Raw genomic sequence first — 10,656 nt, 5'->3', positions numbered from 1 at the left:
GAAGAGGAGGAACACTTTGAGGAATACTTTGAACCAAACATGGAAGAAAACAAGGAAAACCATCATGAAGAAGAAGCTCATAACCATGGCAGAAGAGGACGAGCAAATCATGCTGGGGAGGATAGAAGAGTTTTAGGCTCTTACATCAATCCAAACCCAGGAAACTGTGGAAGTAGCATTCAAAAGCCAACCATCCATGCCAACAATTTTGAACTGAAGCCACAGCTCATCACCCTTGTTCAGAACAACTGTTCATTCGGAGGGAGTGTCCAAGAGGACCCCAATCAACATCTAACCACCTTCCTGAGAATATGTGACACAGTGAAGTCTAATGGTGTTCATTCTGACGTCTATAGACTGCTCTTATTTCCATTCTCACTCAAGGATAAGGCAGCCAAGTGGCTAGAGTCTTTCCCAAAGGAGAGCTTGACAACTTGGGAAGATGTGGTGAACAAATTCTTAGCAAGATTTTACCCCCCTCAACGAATCAATAGGCTGAGAGCTGAGGTCCAAACTTTCAGGCAACAAGATGGTGAGACTCTATATGAAGCATGGGAGAGGTTTAAAGACCTAACAAGGAGGTGCCCACCAGATATGTTCAATGAATGGGTGCAGCTGCACATTTTCTATGAAGGGCTCTCTTATGAGTCAAAGAAGGCCGTAGACCATTCATCCGAAGGATCTTTGAACAAGAAGAAGACCATTGAGGAGGCCATAGATGTCATTGAAACTGTAGCAGAGAATGACTACTTCTATGCTTCTGAAAGAGGGAACACAAGAGGAGTAATGGAGCTAAACAATGTAGATGCTCTGCTGGCCCAAAACAAGCTCATTGCCCAATAGCTGGCTGACCTCACCAAGAAGATGGAGAGGAACTAAGTAGCAGCAATCACCACTTCATCAACAACCCAAGAAGGAGTGAATGAAGAAGCAGAGGGAAGTCAGGAGCAAGCCAACTACATTGGGAATTCACCTAGGCAAAACCATGATCCATACTCCAAGACCTACAATGATGGATGGAGGAATCACCCAAACTTTGGGTGGGGAAATCAACAAGACCAAAGCCTTGATCAAAGACGCCCAAATCCCAACAATGCAAGCCACCAACACTTCACATCTAGACCATATCAACACCCCAATAACAACACCTCTCCACATCCACATCAAAACCAAAATAACTTACCTCATCCTTCCACCTCTAATTACAATCTACAATCATTTGATGACAGACTCTCAAGGATTGAGAATCTACTTGAAGGCATAGGCAAGGAGATTCAAGACAACAAGGTGTTCAAGGAGGAAGTGCGAGCCAGTTTCAAGAACCAGGGAGACACAATCAAGAGGTTGGAATCTCAAGTGGGGTATCTCTCGGAGCAAATTTCCAAACCCACAGATGGATTCCCAAGTGACACAGAGAAGAATCTGAGAGGTGAAACAAAGAAGGTAAGATAGGAAGATTGCAAGATGGTCACTATAAGTGATAAGGAGACTGAGGACAAGCCAAGCAAGCTGTCAGAACAACCTGAAGATACCTTAGTAGAGAAGAAGAAAAAAGATCATCAAGAACCAGAAATCTCACAACAGGAGCTGTTGAGACTCTATGCACCTTTTCCCCAACTGCTCAATGGTGCTGTGGAGAAGAGAATATACTCAAGGTTTCTAGATTTGTTTGCATCTCTACATGTCAACATACCATTCATCAAGACTATTCAACAAATGCCTGCATACATCAAGTATATGAAGGAGTTGCTTCCCAGGAAAAGCTCACTCAAAGGAGGCCAAACTATAGTGATGAACAAGGAGTGCAGTGCACTCATTCAACTACAGTTGCCTACGAAAAGAAAAGATCCAGGGAGTTTTCATGTCCCCTATGCCATAGGGGAAACAATGTTTGATAGAGCACTCTGCGATTTGGGAGCAAGCATCAACTTAATACCCTTATCCCTAGTGAAGAGGCTATAGATCAATGAGATATTGCCCACAGATGTAGTCATCAGGCTGGCTGACAAAACTCAAAAAGAAGCAACAGGGGTGGTGGAAAACGTGTTGTTAAAGGTTGGAAAATACTTCCTCCCAACAGACTTTGTCATCTTGGACATGGAAGAGAGTCACACTCACCCAATCATATTGGAAAGACCATTCCTAGCTACAGCCAGAGCACTCATAGATGTGGAGCGAGGGGAGCTAATATTGAGGATCCATGATGAACGACTCAGCTTTAATGTCTTCAAACTCTCACAAGAAGCAGACCAAGAAAACAAAGAATCAAGCAAAGATCATAATGAGATGCTGACAGAGGAAGCAAGCATTGAAACACAACCAACCCATCTGGGAAAGCCCTTGGTTGATGAACAAGGAAATAAGCAGTTGTCACAACTCAAGGAAAAGCTGGATGAACCTAAACCACCAGAGACATGTGAAGACAACAACAAAATTCCCTTAGAAGAAGAAGTCACCAAGAGCAAGGCAACATCAAAAGGGACAAAGAAGAAGGTACCAAGAGGGTGGATGAACAAGAAGATCCCTACAGAGGACTTCTCTCCAGGGGATAAAGTGATCTCAGCTTACTTCCCAGATATCCCCCCTGATCTCCCCACTGTACCATCTCAGTTACCTAAGGTCTTCACTATCAACAGAGTTCTCTCCTTGGAACATGTAGAGATCATTGATACAACCAATGGATATAAGTCCAAGGCAAGAGGGGAGGACTTGAAGCATTATCAACCTCCCTGATGAAGGAGAAACGTCAAGCTAGTGACGCTAAAGAAGCGCTACATGGGAGGCAACCCATGTTTTATGAGCTTTTACTAGTGAATAAGTCAATATTCATGAATTCCAACCTAAACTTGACAAACACTTGGTGAAATCCTTATATTGCAGTATATAGTGAAGAACAAGTTTGGTGTTCAAAGCATGCCAAGAAAGCATGAATGCAACTGAGAGCATGCTAGTCTTGGAGCTTTGAACAGAAATTTTCATCACAGTGCTCCAAACTAAGTTTGGTGTCACCCCATGGTGCCACCAATGTGCATATAAGGATACACAGTTAGTTAGTTAGTTGGAGTTCATGAATAAACAAAATCTTTTCTTCTCTTTATTATTCTAGCCATAAAATTTAAATTGATTTTTTTATTATATTTCTTACCTTTCTTATTCTATCTTTATAGGGAAAGGGAGAGGAGCATTTAAGGGGATTGACTGGACAACTAAATGAAGAGGGCTCGGACACCACCAAAGGAGGGACTACACACTTGTTCTAAAAAGGGAATGCATTGGAAAATGTTGACATGCAATATTGAAAAGAATGAGACCCTTGAAGACCGAGCAATCTCCATCATCAAGTGGTGATCCTTGTCCTTTATCCATGCACAACCCCAACCGTCCATCAAGCAACCACTCCATTAATCCACACCCTTCATCCACTCATAACTTCTCTATATAAGTGGATCCAATCAGCACCATCTCCACATTCGAAATTCCTATCCCTTGCACTTTACTTTCCAGCAACTAGTTCTTCAACTTCCCACTCTCTAAATCCTACATTTCTTTCCTTCACTACACCTTTTTTGCATTAACTTCATTCATGGCAGCATCAAGCTCCAAGAGGTAAAAGAGGAAGGAACCAATGAAGAGCATTCCTTTTGATGAGAAGAGATTCAAAACTGCCTTTCATGAACAAGAATTTGAGCAGATAAAGCTCAAAAAGATACTGCCCGAGTTAACCTTCCAATTCAATGAAGACGAGTGCCCACAGATTCGGGAGAAGATTGAACAAAGAGGGTGGCAAAGGCTCACTAATCAAGAAGGGAAAATCAATGTGAACCTCATCAAAGAGTTCTACACAAATGTGGTCAGAGAAGACAAAGCCAGGGCCCCAACCTTCAAAAGCTATGTAAGAGGAAAGGAGGTGGACTTCAGCCCAATTGCTATAACAAGAGTTCTTCACCTGAAATCACCACACTTTGATGAGCCCAGTTATCATGCAAGGATAAGTAGGAGCCCAGACAATGATGAGCTCACTGAGATCGTGAATGACATCTGTGTTATAGCAGCTGACTGGGAGAGGTATAGAGATGGGAGACCCCGGTTCATCAAGAGGGGAGACCTTAGCCCGGAAGGCAAGGGATGGTTTGAACTCGTGAGGAGATCCATCCTTCCAGCTGCAAATAATTCAGAGGTAAATATTAATCGAGCAACTATGGTACATTACCTAATAAAAGGTGGAGAAATCAATGTGCATGAACTTATAGCTGAGGAAATTCAAGATTCGGCTGAGAAGCTTGAATTAGGTGCCAGACTTTGGTACCCCAGCACCATTTTCCGATTGTGCACAAAGGCCAAGGTAATCTTTGAGGATGGTAATCCAGACTGGGTGTACCCTGGGAGACTAATGATGATCCAGCGTCTGGAATATACTACACCTGCTCAGCAACAAAGAAGGCCACAAATAGGGAAACTAAAGGCAAAAGAAGGAGCTCACCAAGAGGAGTCTCATCAGGAAGAATATCAACAAGAAGAGCATCCTTACCCAACCGACTTGAATATGAATCACCTTCTAAAAGCCATTGAAGATTTGGGGATGAGACATATGGAAGGACAAGAGCAAATACTAAACCTTCAGTCCAACTGGATGAGCCAACAAGAAGAGTGGCAGAAACAACAAATGGAGCAGCAACAGGAACAATACTCCCAGCTCACTCAAGCCATCCACCAAGTTACTGAGAGGCAAGAACGTCAAGATAAGCATTTGCAGGAACTCAATCAGCGATAAATAGCTCAGATGAAAGCATTCAATGAGTTCACTGTACTTAATGAAGGACGGCAACTACATAGGGAGGAGTTAAATGTAAACACTCAAGCCAAGTTGAACTACATGTCTATTAATATGTATCATCTACACTATGCCATCCCTACATATGATGAGGTCCAAAAAGATTTTGTAGAACAAGAAGAGAGGAAGGTGAAATAGCAGAAGGAAACACTCAAGAAGAAGATGGAAGATGGTGGTTTCTAGAAGAAGCTGCTTGGAAAAGGCAAGGGAAGTGGGAGCACAAGCAATCAAGAAAAACACCAAGAGGACAACCAAGAAGGAGAGCATGGACATCCACAAGAGTAAAAGGTGGTGGAGTTCCTTCTTTAGTCCATCTTTTTCTATGCTTTAAATAAGGAAGATCTTGTATGAAATAGAACATGCTTCCATGTTAGTTGAACTTTTTAAATTCTGTCTTTAAAGTTTTCTTTCTGAATAGGTCTAGGTTTGCTAGTCTTTATATTACTACATCATCTCCTTACTTACTTGTATGCATGTCCCTTTGAATCAAATAAAAAGAGAATGAGTGTTTTTAAGAGATCAGAGTAGAGTTCATACTATGGAATAAGTTCATGAGTTTATGGTATAGTCATAAGTTAGCTAAGTTGGTTCAACCATAAGGTGGGAGGACAACTATCTGTCATGAATACTATGCTTGAGACACACCTCATGAGACTAGCTAAATACGAAGATCCTAATAAGAAAAAGGGAAAGAACAATAAAGGTTAAAAAATAAAAGAAAAAGAGTAAGCAATAAGGCTTGGCACCTATGGTTTTAATCTTGAGGCATGTGTCTGTGGTGCTCCTGTGTAAGGGATCTACTTGGATAAATAAGCTCTTAGGGGTGCCTTATCACTTGGTAACTTGGGTTAACTAACTCGGGATTATCAGCTGAAAGTCCACTATCAAGAGTAACCCCCAATACAGAGTATTTAGTAACCCAAAGAGGTGCTGGACACCAAGGTCTCAAGAAAAGAAAATAAATAAACTATGTGCCGGTGGTGTGTATGTATGGGGGAGAGACTTGAGCAAGTATGTCCTTAGGGGTGCTTCAACACTTAGCACCTTAAACCAACTGGTTCGGGAGTGTTGGCTGAAAGCTTATTTTAAAGAGTTGCCCCCTTACAGAGCACTTAGCCTAAGAACAAAAATAAGCCCTGAAATGACAACAAAAGGATCAATGAATAAAAGTCTCATGGGATGCAATCACAGTGAGTATTCTAGGACATGATAAAGGTCTGAAAGCCAGGAATGAACCTAAGTTGCTATGCATGAAATCACTGATGAGACGCAGAAGCTGGTGAATTAAAAATTGTTAAAATGGTTACGTTGCAAGTATAGTTCTTAATTCACCAAAAATCTGCCTATCAATTTAGAAATATGTCACAGAGAATTAAATTAAAAATTACTGGGAGTTTTAAGTCCCAGGTCGTCTCCCAACGAGTTGCAGAAAAGTGTGCTATCTTATTAATCAGATGTTCAAAAAAGTTGAGTTGGGTAAATTGGAATTTAAATTGACGAAATTTAGTTAATACGAATAAAAGCCTTGACTGGGAGTTGATTGGTTGGAATTTCTATTATTGGTTGAATGATTGTAAGATTAATTTATAATTAATGGTTGTTCTGTTTGGTTATTCTTTACTAGGTAAAGGAAAGTCAAACAAGTTGAAATGCCAAATCTGTTCACAAGTTGCAACCCACTTAGTTCAAAGGGATTGGCGTTGGTGACGGGATAGCAATCCAACATTTAACCCAATTACAAATTTTTCTTCAATCCTTCCAACTCAAGAGTTCCTTTTAATCAACTCCCCATCAAGTAAGGAAACTACTCACGCATTGTAAATAAAGAATCCATAGCATATGAAAGGGAATTAAAAGAAGACATGATTATTGGAATTGAAATTAAATTAAAAAGAAATAATCCTTGCATTAAATAATCGTAAAAGTATTCAAATAACAAAATTGAACAAAACAAGGAACATGGAAGAATAAAACCAAGTTGAGAAAACGAACTAGAATGACGAAGTCTTGATGAGGGAATAACTCTTCTCAATGTTCCAATGCTAAGATCAATTAAAAATTCTAAAACCTAGAGAGAAAAACCTAAGAGAGTAAAAAACTAGATCTAAAACTATCTCTGAATGAATGTGTTGTTTGTTTTTCCATGTTCTCTGACTCTAGTCTGCTGTTCTGGGCCGAAAACTGGGCCAAAATAGGGTCCAAAATCGCCCCCAACAGATTCTGCAGATTATACAGATCGCACATGTCACGCGATCGCGTCATCCATGCGGATGCGTCATTCGAGTTTTTCCTTGCCACGCGTTCGCGTCGTCCACGCTGCCGCGTCGCCTGAGCTTTTCCAATCCGCGCGGCCGCGTGAACCATGCGGCCGCGTCGCTGCGATTTGCTCTCCTTCGCGGGGTCGCGTGAGCCATGTGACCGCGTCACTTCTCGCTGGTTATCTCCTCAAAATTCTTGTGTTCCTTCCATTTTTGCTATCTTCCTTTCCAATCTCCAACTCATTCATGCCCTATAAAGTCTGAAACACTTAACACACAGATCACGGCATCGAATGGAATAAAGGAGAATTAGAAATAAATAATTAAAGTCTCTAGGAAGCAGTTTTCAAACATGTAATAAATTTAGGAAGGAAATCTAAATGCATGCTAATTTAATGAATAAGTGGGTAAGGATCATGATAAAACCACACAATTAAATACAATATAAACCATAAAATAGTGGTTTATCAACCTCCCCACACTTAAACATTAGCATGTTCTCATGCTTAATTGAAGGAGATAAGGAAATAAGTATGAACATGTAGAAACTCATGAAATGCAATGCAAACCTATATACATATAAATAAATGCAACTATATGATTCTTGTCCACTTGATCGAAAGTAAATAAGCTCTCCAAAACAATTACAAATCAAATTCCACTAATTTTATCGTTACACAATAAAACAGATAAAAGTGCAAGAAGATAGCTCATGAAAGCAGGGAACTTGAAAATTCAAGTATTGAACCCTCATTGATAATGTATGTACGCTCTAATCTCTAGTGTATAGGGTGGTCACTCTATCCTTCTCTAATCATGCTTTCTAACTTTTGTTCTTCTCCTAACCAATCAACAATAGTTAATATACCAATGCAAATATCATGAGGTCTTTTCAGGGTTGTAAGGGGGCTAAGGTATAGGTAGGGGTGTATATTTGGTCACGTGAGCTAATAAATTGAATCTTTAATTAACCCAAGCTCTAACATAACTTGTATACACTTAATGTCATCTTTAAAGTTCATACCTAGCTACCCAGAATTCCCTTTTTCAGTCCATACTCATGTATCAACATATATTTTGATTCTATCATATGTGCACTGATTTTTTGAATTCTGAATTTAACATTGGGGTAATTTTGTCCCCTTATTTATTGATTTTTTCATTTCATTTTTTTTAAATAAAGCTTATCAATGTACATAGATTTTTTTTTTTCACATGAGTAGGTATCCAAATTCCCCTCAAATTTTTATGACACATTCCCTTAACAACTTTTGTTCCCACAATTTCCCATACTTAACTAGCTGATGACATGTCACCATGTCATGTTTTTCTATACCTTTTTCCTTTGTTTTCAATAGGTTTTATGCACTTTCTTGAGCCATAAGCAAGCCAAGTGGGTAGATTTTCATGCTTCCTTTGATTTAATCAACCATGTATGAATTCATGCTATTTCATGAGGTTTTATGCTAAAATTGTCACATATTATGAAAGAATGAATATCTCATGATTTTGAGCATAGCTTTGATGTGTTTGGTTGATAAATGATAGGTGAAGAAGGCTTGGAGAAAGGGTGAAGCAAGAAGGAATGGCTAGGAGTAAAGAGATGACAATGGAATAAGTTGAACCAGGAAGCAAAAACTTTTGGGTGAAAAGTTAGCCTCAAAGTTAGACCCCTAACTTGGAGGCTAACGTTGGCACATGATTTCCTCCCCTGGGCACCAAAAGTTTGCGCCAACGTTAGCCCCCTAACTTTGAGGCTAACGTTGGCACATGAATTTCTCCCCTGGGCACCAAAAGTTTGCGCCAACGTTAGCCCCCTAACTTGGAGGCTAACGTTGGCACATGAATTACAAGGGAGAGGAGCAAAAGTTTGCGCCAACGTTAGCCCCCTAACTTTGAGGCTAACGTTGGCGCTACACACCACAACAGCTTGAAAGGGTATACTTCCAACAAGAATAACTTGAGCTACAGAGCTCCAAATGAGGTGATTCAAGAAGCATTGGAAAGTAGGAATCAAGAGCTTTCCAAGCATATATGGCACTGCATGGTGGACACTAAAATTGAGGGAGAAAACTGCCCCGCAATGTGCATAAATGAACATGGTGGCAACATGCAGTGAGGCCACTTGACCTCTGCACCTTCGATGGAGTATAACTCGAGCTGTAGAGCTCCAATTGATGTGCTCCCAACGGCATTGGAAAGTAGACATCCAGGGCTTTCCAACAATGTATAATAGTATGGGGTGGACAATACGTTTGAGCCTCCAAAACTGGCGTTTTCGCCAACGTTTGAGGCAAACGTTACCTCAAACGCTGCACACCAAAGCCAGCGACCATGCCCTCTTCAAATTGTCATAACTTGAGTTGTAGATGTCCAATTGAAGTGATTCCAAGTGGGTTAGAAAGCTGACATTCAGAGCTTTCCAACCATATATGATAGTCTATATTGGGGATAAAATTGGCAACATGACAAGAGGACAAAGTTGGCGCCATAAATGTGCATAAGGGAGGCCAACGTTAGGGTCAAAGTTAGACCCCTAATGTTGGCACCAACGTTCATACCAGCAAGTTTTGTGGGCTGCTATGAAAAGTTGGAGCCAAAGTTAGACCCCTAACTTTAGCTCCAACTTTTGGTCCAACTTTTGCAAACTCAACCCGGTTCAATTCGGTTCCTCTTCAAACTCCAAGAGCAATCAACCAAGGCCTTTATCAACCCAATTCCATCAAGAGCAAGGGCCCAAATGATCATCACTCAAAGGCACAAGAAATAGATAAAATTGGAATTTCATTTAATTGTAATTTGTTTTTAATTTCATTTTCATTTCAATTTTGTAAAGCCTATATAAGGCATCATTTTCATATTTGTAAGGAGGCTGGCTCCACGAGGGAGCACTAGAATTTGAGAGCTCTCTCTTTAATTTTCTTTGTTTTGAATCTTGGGTGGAGAATTGAAGGTGTTTTGTTTCATTCTCCCTCTGAGATTTCTCTTTGTTTTTCTTGCTGCTTTTAATTCACTGCACTTCAAAATTTCAATTCTGTTTTGATTCCCAGCATCCAATTTCCTTTATTCTTCCTGCAATTTAAATTTCCAGTTGCGTGATCTATTGCTCTTTTTAATTTCCAACACCCCAGCCCCTTTACTTTTCATGCAATTTACTTTTCTTGCAATTTAAGTTTCAGCTATTTTACTTTCTTGTTCTTTAACTTACTTGCAATTTTACTTTCTGCATCTTTAAGATTCATTGCAATTTACTTTCTGTTGGCTACATTTCACACAATTCACTAAATGTCAGCTTGACTAAACTAATCACCCACTAAAATTGCTTGATCCATCAATCCCTGTGGGATCGACCTCACTCCCGTGAGTTTTTATTACTTGATGCGACCCGGTGCACTTGCCGGTTAGATTTGTGTGTTTTGGGAGAAATTTATTTTTCACCAAAATACTCATCAAGTTTTTGGCGCCGTTGCCGGGGATTGATTTAGATCAACAATGATTATGTGGGTGAGAAGTCTAGATCAAGCATTTCCTTTATTTTTGTTTTCTGTTTCAAAGTGAAACCAAGGT

At 40.1% G+C, this 10,656-nt stretch overlaps 1 non-coding gene across 1 annotated transcript; it reads right to left on the bottom strand.

Moving 5' to 3' along the window:
• Positions 1 to 492: 492 nt before the first annotated feature.
• Positions 493 to 599, bottom strand: LOC112774284 (small nucleolar RNA R71). The gene has a single exon (XR_003188779.1). It is a non-coding gene; the product is annotated as a small nucleolar RNA R71 (small nucleolar RNA).
• Between the last annotated feature and the right edge of the window lie 10,057 nt (positions 600 to 10,656).

The sequence above is a fragment of the Arachis hypogaea genome, chromosome 18, assembly GCF_003086295.3.
Source record: "Arachis hypogaea cultivar Tifrunner chromosome 18, arahy.Tifrunner.gnm2.J5K5, whole genome shotgun sequence".
NCBI lineage: Eukaryota > Viridiplantae > Streptophyta > Magnoliopsida > Fabales > Fabaceae > Arachis > Arachis hypogaea.
This window is presented reverse-complemented; position numbering and strand designations above follow the sequence as displayed.